The sequence below is a fragment of the Oxyura jamaicensis genome, chromosome 10, assembly GCF_011077185.1.
Source record: "Oxyura jamaicensis isolate SHBP4307 breed ruddy duck chromosome 10, BPBGC_Ojam_1.0, whole genome shotgun sequence".
Lineage (NCBI taxonomy): Eukaryota > Metazoa > Chordata > Aves > Anseriformes > Anatidae > Oxyura > Oxyura jamaicensis.
The window spans coordinates 2,432,424-2,445,307 of NC_048902.1; the positions used below are offsets into that span (position 1 = coordinate 2,432,424).

General features: G+C 43.0%; 1 long non-coding RNA gene across 2 annotated transcripts; it reads left to right on the plus strand.

Moving 5' to 3' along the window:
* Nucleotides 1-3,060: 3,060 nt before the first annotated feature.
* LOC118172425 lies at nucleotides 3,061-12,205 on the plus strand. Of its 2 annotated transcripts, XR_004753691.1 has the most exons (3): nucleotides 3,061-3,467; nucleotides 7,694-7,897; nucleotides 10,696-12,205. It is a non-coding gene; the product is annotated as an uncharacterized LOC118172425 (long non-coding RNA). The 2 variants fall into 2 exon arrangements; XR_004753692.1 differs by lacking the exon at nucleotides 7,694-7,897.
* The last annotated feature ends 679 nt before the right edge of the window (nucleotides 12,206-12,884 follow it).

A 12,884-nucleotide genomic window follows, 5' to 3' on the forward strand; every position in this document is an offset into this window, starting at 1 on the left:
AGAAATCTAGACCACTAGAAATCTAGAAATCTAGACCTCATGCACTAGCCAGGCAATATTGCTTCCTTCAGCAAACATCCAAACTTCCTTCTGTGCTTGCCTATGCCCTTCCCACCTGTGACAAGGTAGAAGTGGAGCTCTTTGCAAGCTCCTGGTGTATGCAGATGGAATTTACCAGAAATTCTGGTTGAGTCTTAGACTCCATGCGTTACCCACACACCAGTTAGGACTTCTGAAGACACTGCTGGAAATCACACGGTGTCCTCTGAGAAACATACACCAATACAGAACATAATACAGACATAAATACAGAACGTTTAAACAAATATTTATAAATAAATATTTGCTAAGGTAAGTTCATACCTTCAGTTTTATAGTAAAAGTGAATGCGCAGTCACCGCTGTCCTTATGCTCTACTGTTTCTTCTCTAGATAGCTAAGCTTCTGTCTTCTGTTTGGTGCATAACGCACAGCACTGAAAGTAAGTACGCGAACGTTGCACCTGGCTTGAATACCTCTGTCTTCTGCTAGATAGCAGCAGGTGATCAGGCCTCTACAGACAATTTGTCAGCAAAGGTGATGTGATGATGTGTTGACAGGTTCTGTCGGAACGCCTGGTGTTCACACGATCACGTTTGCTCCAGAACAGAGGTGCCACAGCGGTACCTGGGGCAACCCCCCAGGAACCCCAGCCCCGTTGCTCCCCGTGTTCCCAGCACAGCGAAGTGCATGACACTGGGCCCAGACAGAACCAGTTCTCCTGAGATCGCAGAGCCGTTCACTCTACAGGTACCTGAAGGGAGGCTGTAGCGAGGTGGCGGTTGGTCTATTCTCCCACGTGCCTGGTGACAGGACGAGGGGGAATGGGCTAAAGTTGCACCAGGGGAGGTTTAGGTTGGATATTAGGAAGAACTTCTTTACTGAATGGGTTGTTAGTCACTGGAATAGGCTGCTCAGGGAAGTGGTTGAGTCACCATCCCTGGAGGTCTTTAAAAGACATTTAGATGTAGAGCTTAGGGATATGGTTTAGCGGAGGACTTGTTAGTGTTAAGTCAGAGGTTGGACTTGGTGATCTTGGAGGTCTCTTCCAACCTAGACTATTCTGTGATTCTGTGATTCTGTGATACCCTCATTGACCACTCTGTACCAAATGCTTAAGCATGAATTGATAACACATCTTCCCCAAACTGGTCATTTGCTCCCCCCCACACAAAAGAAATGTGTAATAGTGACACCTGGTGATGCCTGTTTTGCTTATACACACACTCCTCTTTTCCAGATATATTGAGTTTCACTGAAAACTCCCAACCTATGCTGATCAGTGATAGAACTATAAAACTGAACATTCAAGCATAAAAAAAAATATATTGAGGTCTTATTCTTTGCTTTTGCCCCTTTTTTGGCAATGCTAACCCTCATCAAATGGTTAACACACTGCTGTCATATTCAAGGAGATGCCTCAGATACTGCATGGTCCGCCTGGAAAAGGAATTTGTATCTAGATGCTAATATAAAATGAAAAGTGAATCGTGCTGCCACCAATTACTGCCTGCTTCTGCGGTACACATTACCAGAGATAAGAGCCTCACATTCCTTGCAATGAGTTCCACAAACTCAATGGTAGAAGACACAAAGATATTCTGGTTTAAAAAAACAGAACACCCAAGCCTCCAAATTCGTGGTGAAGTTTCTCTGCCAGAGGAGTCTCAGAATGACCCTGTTTTTGTATTAAGATGAAAAAAAGCCAGATGTGTCAGGAGGATACCAATAACAACCTATCCTATTAGACACTGATCCCCACCTTCCCAAAGTATTTGCTGGGAAGCGCAGGGATTATCATCAGATACTGCGATGTTCTGGTTCTGTAAGTTATCATTTGTGGCCGTTATTAAATCAGCTCACCACTGGGGTGGAAATCACTTCTTTGGTAACTACACTGAGTCAACTAGAGCACAGACTGTGTAAAGTCCTATTGGGAAATCCTGTAAAAATTAGGTGGTACAAAATAAACACACCTTTCTGACTTGAAGGGGGGCACTGTGGAAGGGGAACTAGTTTAGAATTTTTATTTATGTATGTTCATGAAAGAGTGTGGGGAAAAAATACCACTTTTTTTTAGCAGGGCAGCGCTGGTGGGCGCTCAGGGCACTGCTCCAGTGGGCAAAGCTGTGATCTCAGAGCACGGCGGATGTCGTAAGGACGGGCTTCTAGTTGAAGAGCAATGGAGAAGTCACCCCAAATGCCTATTGCAAAGAAGAGCTGAGACAGGGTCATTAATGACAATTAATCATTAATTAAACCTGGCATGATACACTGGAAACAGCATGCCAACTAGTCCGTTCTCTGGGCAATCTCCTTTAACTGGCTCACACAGAGGCTGTGCTTCCAGTTTGAAAGACATGTCACATAGCATGATCCCAAGCCACTCAGTGAAGTTGTGGAAGCAACAATCTTTTGGCTGATCGAATTTTCACTTAATTTAATTTCATTGGGAATCACAGATGGTGTCATCCAGTAGCTAGAGGCTAAAAAGGGGCACTTTACAAACTGAATGAAAAACTTATTAAGTTATAATAAGCAGCCAAAGCAAATGGAGGTGAAAACTTTAGTGCAAACATGCTTACTCTACATTCAGTGATATTAAAATGGAATTTATTTTTATTTGAAACTTTACTTACGCTCATGGAAAATAATATGATGCAAAAGCTGGTTTCTGATAAAAGAGACTGGAAATAGATAAAAGGAGCATAATAATGCTAAAATGTTAGAATGGCTTGAATGTAAAAAGTTTACTTAAATCACTTTTTTTTTTTTTTTAACCAGTCTTTGACCATCTCTTAGTGAAGCACTCCCCAAGTCCAAATGGCCAGCTCAAAAGGCACTGACAAGTGACCCCCAGCACATGCACGGCAGAGGACATTTTGTCAGCCTGGAGTCGGGGTGTTGTGTAACTCTTCTGCCTTCCCAGTATCAGCCGACTGTTCGTTATCAAAATGACATAGTAATTACTCAAGGACACTGTGTGCTAATCACCGTGCGTATTAGCTGGGATACAGCATGTCTGTCAGGGAAAATTTGAAGGGACCAATTGGTGCTTACTTTTGCCTCTGTGTAAATTGGAAAGCGAACATCTACCATTATTGGAAATGGAGAAAATCTTTTCTTTTGATTGAAAAGAACATTGTTGCCCCTCCTCTGATTTTCTACATCATCATTTTTGGAGAAAGCAATCATAAATTTTAAGATAATCCCTGCTCAGAGATGTGTTATTTATTCACCCTGTTAACAGCCATTTCCTGTAATCAGTATAAACTGATCAATCTGCCATAATGAGAATGGAGCCAGCAGCTTCCTGGCCAGGGATGAGTCTGTGTCTCTTCTGATCTGCAGACATAACATATTGGAAGAGAAGACCACTGAATTCCCACATGCTCAGCAGTGAGAACACAGCAGCTTTCCCCTCTGCAGGTAGGTTGCTAAAAATAAGACGTAAGAAGACAATAGTTCTCAGGTCACTTGTATTATCACTGCTGGAAGAAAAGAGAAAGTTTTCTAATATATGCTTGAATAATTTATTAAATAATTCTGACACTAGAGAAGTGTTTTTCAGTCTCCACTGTAATGTACCTGCTACCACTAACGGATAATGCTCAAAAGCGGATCCACAAATGTATTAAGAGCAATGATTTTTGACCTTTCATAGAAAAATGCTCTTACTAGTGCTGTAAATACCTCTGCTGAACACGCGGATGGGGGTAAAGTACTGAGCAAATGAGATTTAGTGAAAAAAAAATGGGATCAAATGGTGCTTTGTTCCCATGGAAGAGTAAGCCAGTAAATAAAGCAACAAAAAATCCTGCCCCTTGCTTCCAGGAGGCTTCGTGGGCTGCCCTCCTGCAGTGGTACACCAGCTGGGGGGCCCAGAAATCATGCTCTTTTAATGACTGATTCATGATTTGAAGTAGGCCAAGACGTGGCTGAAATAAGTGCTGAAAAGAAAATACTTCCCTAGCAATATGTTGAAAGCTGGTATTGTATCTTTAATGCAGATTTCGGTTTGCTGGAAGCACAGCAAATGAAGACCTCTGGGCCACACTCATCAGCGTCTCTGGTTGTGTTTATGAAACAAGCCCACATTTCTCTCTGCCTTCTTTTCTGGAGTCACTATGTGGGCTCTGAAATATAAGGGGCTGAGAGAGTTCCTACAGGCAGAATGTTTCTTATTTAAAAGTATTAATTACACACCCCAGGAAACACACAGGGTTTTTACATTGCTGTTGCTTAGATGCTGAGATTTTACTCTTTATAAGTTGTTTCTTGTCTGTTGCCAAGAGACATCATGGTGCAAAATGTAAAGCATTTCCATCCAAACAGTGATGCAGCGGCCACCAACAAACAAATAAGATGTAAATTTTAATTGATTCCTTTAAAATACTAAGGGCTTGATCCTGCAAGAAGTTTTGCAGGTGTTTGTATTCAATATTCTGACTGGTTCTGCTGCAGTCAATGGGCCTTGTGGATAACTGGCATGAAGTGGGTATGTATTTGCCAGAGCAAACTTTTAGGAAAGCAAACAGTAGTGGTAAGTGAATAAAGTTCAATACTACCAGCTTCTTTTTCACTCAGAATTTAAAATAAAAAAGAAAACTGAATGCCTACAATACCATGCTGATGCAGGGTTAATACAACTGCGTAGCCAATTACCAGATACGAGAAGGCAAAGCTGTGAGAATCATGGTTACTGTGGCTGCAGTGGGCGATTTGGCCATGAAGCAGGACAGTGAATATGCAGCTTTGCTTCTCACACGTGCTCTGTAAAAGCGGCAAAATAGACAAACTAATTAATTAAGTTTTCCATTAAAACCTCCATTTTTGTATTAGGTTTTTCTTTTTATGATACCAGTACAGCCACAGCATTGTAACAACATAGCTAATCGTGAGTTTTGCACAATACAGTAATTGTTTCATCTGTGCTAATTGCAAGTTTCATCTAATTCAATGAATGCAGAGAGACTTACCTACTCCTTAATGCTAAAGCAGAACTCCTCATTGTTTACCGCAATGTCCACTAAAATCGTGCCAGAAGGTATGTTACTGATTTTTTACTGACAAAAATCCACAGTAGCCTGCTAGACGTAGTGCGTACAACCTGAAACCGTTGGGCGGGTGTCAGGGAATCTGGGAAGGACTGGGTTGTTTCAGGTCTCTGCACAAGGGCTGCTGAGGAGCAAACGCTGCATTACATGGCTGCCCCGTCAGCTTGCCCTCACCTCGGTTTCTATGCACAGATGTGCCCTGAGTTTCTAGGTTTAAGAGTGCCATGAGAATGAGAAGAATTATTAATATTGAAATTGTGAGCCAAATAATTTAAATGGTGATTTTTCATCAGTGTCTTGCAAAATGTCCCCAGCAGCAAATGTTAGAAGTCATGACATTAAATGTTTTTAGAGTACGCTCTCTTCCTAACAAATAAGACTGTCTCAAAAGTCACTGACAAAAACTCCAGCATACCCGAAAGGGGCAGGATGTGCCCGTTAGTTTTGAGAATATGTGCTGCATTTCAGCTGTGCTACCCGTGATGAAATCTCTGGTGATAAATCACAGAGGCCAGACACGTTTCGCTTGTTTGCCAATGAATTTGAAAGAGGACTTACAGCAGTTGGGAGTGTAAACACAATTTGATTTTAAAATTATTCAGGAATCATTTTAGAGTTCCCCTGAGGTTTCTGTGTTAACCCCAATGGATTTTGCTTTTTGTCAGAAATCAGCTGCTTCTAGAAAAGCTTTGAGGGGGAGACAGGTAACGTGGCACCTGGTCCTGTGTGAGCATTTGCACACAGATCTACACCACAACCCCGCTGTAAACATCAAATGTGCTTTTAAGATAATGAAGAACATACTCAAAGTAGTTTTTTAAGTCTCAGTCACATCTACATTACAAGTCTGCTTTAGTTCGCGATAAACATCCTCCACCTTTAGACCACCAGCCTTGGTCTAACTGCGCTCCTGGGCAGGCGCCAGCTCCGAGGCTCTGACGGCGTTGGGTCCCGCTGTGCCAGTGCTTTCTGAGGGTGCTGCGGGAAGAGGCCAGGGGTTAATTCTTTTCCTGATAAGATGTGGTTGTTGGATCCTCGAGACTAGGTTAGGCTCAAGTTAGAAGCACGCAGGAAGGTTTTTTTTTTTTTTTTTTTTTTTATATATGTATATATATATATAAAGGCAGCCTTCCCACCTCTGTCCAGTCCACCTCCTCACCCCCCTAGGCTCTGATCTGGGCTCTCTGCACAACGTCTGCTGTGACAAAGGGTGGCACCTCCCCACTTCCCACCTCCCCGCCCAGATTCAGCAGCAGCCAAAACATGACAGGAAACCTACATAGAAACTACTTGGTACTGATTAGCACTGCACGCATTTTTCATAAGGGTTTTTCCTTTTTTCCTTTTCCTTTTTTCTTTTTCTTTCCCTTCTTTTTTTTTTTGCTAATCCCGTTTGGAGACATTTCCCCACAGAGAACCACTATTTCCTAGTAATGAATAAGCTCAGCACTTGTGAGTTCAAGCTGGCAAGTTGCCACTAAACATTTATTATCTCTCAACTGCTGCATGAAGAGTCCAATGACACAGCTCAAGCAAGAAAACCAGGAAAGGAAGGTGGGTACCACGTTTTGAACTTCTGAAAGAAAGAGAAGCCTTTGAAGGACCTTTAATTTACAAAAATGAGGTGAGGGTTTTTTTTTTTTTGGCTCTTGTTGGCTTTTAGGGTCAAGTCCTCTACCTATTCAGGCTGATCCTACAAACTGGGGTGCTGCCATTGCCTTTGGCAAAGCTGCAGCAGTGCTCTCCCATGAGCTTGGAGAAGGACATGCCTGTTGGCGACCCCTCCGCTCTCCCATGCCCAGCCGAGCCCCGAGGGACAAAGGCTGCAGCCTGGCGGGCAGAGAGCCGCTGGCTCCCCTAGCACCAAGTGCTCCTGAGAGGAGGGGTCCTTGAGATGGCCAGAAGCATCAACAAATCCCCTGCACAATTAGTAAAAAAAAAAAAAAAAAAAAAGGAAATTGTCTTTCTCACTCAAGTGCAAAGCTGATCTCAACGGAGGTTGCTCACATTGTTGCTCTCTACAAATTTCCAGTTGCTTATGCCAAATCTCGGTCTAAATACAGGTGTAAGGGAGCGCTCACCTTCTGCAATTTTTTATTAAATCCACACTTCAAAGGGATTCTAGTTGTGGCCTGTCCCTAAGGAAAAGATAATCTAACACAGCCCTTTACCATAATCCACAAAGAAGAATGTGTGGGAATAATGTGTTCACAGACTACTGACACCAGGATCAGACTTTGCGCTGCATTTGGGCAGCACCAGTCAGCAGTGTCCTGACCCAGGGTTTAGGCCTCCACACAATGCGGAGGAGCCCAGGCTGGCCTCCTGCAACATCACAGCAGCTTTTCAGAAGATAAAATAGGAGAAGGTTCTTTTCAGAAACTAACTGCTGGAGGATTGTTTTTGAGTAGCTAGTGATGAGCAGCCCAGGTATCAGCTGACAAATATTTACTGCAGAACTTCCACAAGTTAAAAGCTCATTTCTCTGAAGTAGCTGGACGTGGTATGTCTTCTGATTTTTTCTCATATGCTCTCTCTTCACCCCCATACAAGATACCATGGGAATGTTACCAGCCTTAACCTCTTGTTTCCCCACAGCTCTACCCCAGATAGGGGTTGACCTTTGCTAAGTGTTCGAGCTGCCCTTAATGAGGAAGGAAGCCTGTTGTATATAGATCTTCCCAAAAATCCATGGAAAAAGGCAGTTGCCCAGTAACAAAGGGCCCAGCTCAGCTTCTCCTGCTCATGATAAGCAACATCCCCCCTTTCAGATGGTCCTGCTGCTCCCCTCCTCCTGCCTAAGTAAATACGAGGGAACACGGATGAAGCACCAGGCAGGGCAGGGCTCTCTGCGGATGGTCTCTGCAAGGGAGAGGGACCACAGGGCTCTCCAGCAGACCTTGTTTACTGGGTAGCTGATTTTCCTGATATTTTCCTCCAGTCGTCTTTGCTGTACAGTGACATATGAGGCAGACACTTGACCTATGCCAGCTATTTAATTAAATGCACTTCTCCACCTTTCTTCTTTGCGTCTGTGTCATGAACCGTGTAAGGATAGACAAAATACAGTGTTGTTAATAGGCAAAACTTATGAAGCTTAAATGGAAGATTTGGCTGGTTATCTTTAATTAAATGGGCATTAATACCATGCAACATCCTAACTCCGAATGTGAAGGCATTAAAATAATTAACTGGTCTAATCTAGGTTTAAGAGGCTTGAAAAATATCTTGAAAATAGGTGCCAGCGTGATAGTATACCCCTGTGAAGGTGACCTAATGCTGCACATGGAAGAAACATGCAAGCATCCAGTCCTTTTGGAACGTTTAGCACATGACTATGTACCGTCCCTGCGGTCCTACACCTACACAGCACAGCTCCAGGAGAACTTTGATGCGAAGGCAGGTAATAGGGCAGCTAGTGCTGAGTGAGGATTTGTGCGTTTCCACACGCCCTAGGCTGATGCGATGGTTTGCATGCCTTAGGTGCATGTCTGATAAACATCTTTTGGTGAGATAAAATTATTTCTTCTTAGACCACAAAATGAAGGCGGACTGAAGAAAGCTGCCCAGGTCTTTCCCCACAGCTTTGGGTAGCAGTCTCGGAGAATTGGTATTATTACACCAAAATGTGCTTTCCTCTAGAGACCTTCATCGTGCTATTACTAGACCACAGTGTTTGCACCCTCTGAGCATGTGCATTTTAGACTTTTGGGAAAAAAAAAAAAAAAAGGATCCTTTGTTTATCAGCCTAAAGAGACTAACAAGAAGAACAATCATGGCCGGTTGATTTTACCCACCCTCCCCGAGGAAGACCCGTTGGCAGCATGCATCCGTTCAGGCTGGAAGGTCATCAGCGAGCACTAAGATCTAGTAAATTTTCTTTAAATAGAAGCTTAAATTCTGAGTAAATTAAACTGTGTCCATGCAAATCACGCTGCTGTTAAACAACAAATCCTAAACTGTGGTACATAAAATCAGTCCTTAATGCCTGGAAGCTCTGATCGCAGTATTAACTCTGGGATGGAAAAAATCCAAACCACTACAGCTAAAATAGAAAGGAAAGGAAAGTGCAGCTCTAAACCCTGTTGCAATCTCGGCTGCCCAGTACAGTGGCAATCTGCAGGATTTTTGTCTTTATTTATCGGACTGCATAATCTAATTATCTCTCATTAGTCCAAAGCTGATTATTTCATTTATCTTTGTATATGTGACAACAAAAGGCTCTCTTTAATTAAGCAGATCAGCAATTAGCTGTTGTTTTATAGGCAGTTTTAAACATCCCTGTACAAATAGCATGCAGCATGATTGTAATCAGATGCTCAGGGAAGAATTGTAGATGAGGACATTTTGATTTACAGCCCCATTTAGTTTAAAGCTGCGCTGGCAAGTCTAACTCCAAAAGCAAAGGCTTATGAGATATGGCCAAGTTGCCGAGCAGGCTCGGTGGAACAAAGCCTAACTGAGATCTGCCAGCGAAATTTAGGAGATCTGCAGAAGAGACCGTCGTGGGCTGACACGGATGAATATGGGAACTCAGTCTCCACCAGACAGGATTCACAAACTCCACGGTGAAACAGCAACAGGCATGTCTGACTGCACAGAGCTCTGTTCAGCTAGAGCAATCAGGAGTGTCTGCATAACTGAGAGAATCACTTCCCCTTTGTGATGATGCTGGCAGCAGTGGATGGTGCAAGAAACACGAGAGCAACTTGATTTAGTCCATGAAGTATCCAAAAATTCAGAGCAGCAAAAAGGTTCAGGTATCCTTCCAAAAATATCTGGGTGAATTCCACCACCAGCGGTTCCCTCATCTCCTCTGAAAAAGGCCTCTCCCACTGGGAGCCAGTTCTCGTTGTTCCTGGAAGAGGAGTGTGTAGTCACTGCCTTGAGTCCTGCACTACGGATATCACAGCTGAGCCAAGATGTCAGAGCAAGTTTTTGTTTAACCATCACAAAATTCTGCATTAATTTTATCAGCAAACGATTTCTTGCATCTGGCAAATACGTATGTGTCAGTGCGGCTCGGGGTCTGGAGAGAAAACAAATGCAGAAAAGAAAGAAAAGCAGGATTTTCTTTCCTTACAGTAATTTGTGAACATCATGGAGTTTTAATTTTAAGACATAAGTGCTGCATTAAGCACAAAGAAATTAAATAGGATGTCTCTGGTAGTATAGAGAGAAAGAACAATGGATTGGAATGCAAACCTCCACCCAAACTCATATTTGTAAGCACGGCTATTGTCCATTACTTGAGAGTAGCTCAATTTAAATAATCAATTTGCAAGAGAAAACTGCTGGTGCATTTAATATACTGAACTTCCCCCACTGGACTGTGCTTGTGACCTACTCTGCTTAAAATATGGAGAAATTAGATTAAACAAACTAGAACAAAACAGATGCTCCGGTCTTTACTTCATTTTGCAATTTCTTGTTTCTCAAAAATCACCTGGAAAACTATGCTAATTTATATTGACACAATTTTCAAAATATCTTTTTTTTTTTTTTTTTTTTCTTTGCCTAAAGACAATTATTTTTTATCCTTTTTGCCCTTACCTTTGGATGGAGACATCGTAAGATTTTTAATTTATTTTTTTTAACAGGAATAACTGTGATATTCCAGCTAAATGTGTGGGTTGCTCTCAAACCTACAAGGAGGTATTGGAAACTCTGGAAGAAACAGGAAGGTCTTTCAATGCCCTTTGGCCCTCTCTCTGCTAATAGAAGAGAGATTTCTCTGCACAGGACTCCTTTGCAAAGTATAATAAGCTTGGAGCAATGCAGTGTTATGAAGCTATTTACCTGCTGGTAATTGGCAATTAAGCCCAGTATAAAAGGCTAATGGCAATTCTCTTCTGCTTGCAGAGTAAGAGGTACAAATCTTGCTTGAACAAACTGAAGACATCTGTGAAACTCCCTGAAGTGAGTCATGAAAGGGACATAACCTCTCAACCACTTGCCATGAATTTTAAGGGCAGAGTCCCTAAAAACCATAGATGAAATCATGAATCTAGGGCATCTTACAGCACAGAGGGAATTCCCGTTGGTTTGTATGGGTGAGATAGGAGCAGTCGTCATCTAAGTGTGGGGAAAAAGGTAAGCTGGGCCCAGGCTCCTGGAGTCCTGCAGCAACCCCACCATTGACTACAAACGTTGCTGGGAGACTTGGATGACCCTCTCTGAACAAGGTTTTTATTTAGAAGAAACAAACCACATCCAGCAGCACTGCTCTCAACCCTGGCAGCAGGGACAGAAAGGGCTAACAAAAGACTGACCAAGAAAGCGCTAGAAGCGATTACTGAGTGGCTGATGAGCACACAGCCCGGTGAATAAGAAAAGGCCTTCTGCAGGATGTTCTTTCCTTCATATTCTGACCAAAACACATCTGTAGAAGCAGTGGTTGAATCCCACCTATTCTTTCTCTTATCAAATGTGGTCTTGAAATGAGCATAATGCTCCTCCACTGGGCATATTATGGGAAGTCCCATGGATGATTCAGGGTTACACTGTTTAGTAGGTACACTGAGAAGCAGAAAAATAAGAACAGAAAGAGAGTATCCTAGATGGGTGACGGCACATTCTCTGAGAGAGACCAGTGGAGCATCAGGCAGCCTGGACAGTCTGCAGCTGCAAACTTCCCCAGGTGGTGACGTGTAGGACAGAGCTGCATTCCACGTCACCTCACAGGCACAGCTGTGGTCACAGCTTCATTAAAAGCCAGAAATGACAATCCTGTCTCAGGGTGTTTGTGACCTAAGGACGCTGCTGCTAGACACCTCCTAGAAAGAGCAAAAGAGATGTGACCCCAGCTCTTGGACCCTACACAAAAAGATGCCAGCGAATACTGTAATGAAGTGCTGTTAAGCCCCTTAAAAAGTATTTTCCTCTTTGTACTATTAAATATTGGTCAATATTCAGGCAAAAATAAATCCCTGACTGCACTATGAAGTCAGTATGAATTTGAACTCACCAACCACAAGAACAGCTTTAAATTATGGCAGAAGAGAGAGTAGATTGAGCCAAGGGTTGTAACAGCTGAAAACCATCTATGCAACAAGAACAACAAAGGTAGCATCTTCTCCTATCCCCAAAACTAGAATAAAAAGTTCTGAATGATGTCGGATCTCACTGGACGTCTTGGGATGGAAGCCAGGTGTCTGTAATACCTATCGCACAGCCTTTTGCTCCACTGGCTTTTGCTTCTGAGCCAAGGAGTCAAACCAGTGGTGTGGGGCTGCTGGGGGAGCCGCTGCCTTGCTGCTCCCTCAGTTGACCTGGGAACCAGAGCCTGGCCCATAGTTGGCCACCCCACGAACCCACGGCTCCTGCACCTGGCTGGAGAAGACAGCAAACTGCCTTTAAAACAGCTTTCAGTGCTGGATGCCCCATCAGAAGTGAGCTTCATCTGAAGGGAAAGAGTATAGCTGTGAATTCCTCGAGGTAAATTATTTTGATGCCAAGAACGGCACCACCAGCTAAGTCTTCTGAAGCCTGGCTGCCCTTTGTTTTCAACTTCTGACCATTCGCTGGCTTTTACACTTCTGAGGTACTTCTGTCTCATCAAATGCAAATGAGGAGCCTTTCGGAGGCACGTAGATGCGTTACTGTAGTCCACTGGACCATAACCCAAACTTTCACTGCAACACAGGTTTGCCACTGCTGGCTACAGCCACATGTTTCGTATGCTTCATTTACATTTTGTAATTCTCACAGGCTCTGAGCAATAAGCAAACAAACTGGCCAACAGCTCTAGGACAACTCAATGTTTTATTATTATTATTATTATTTTCTT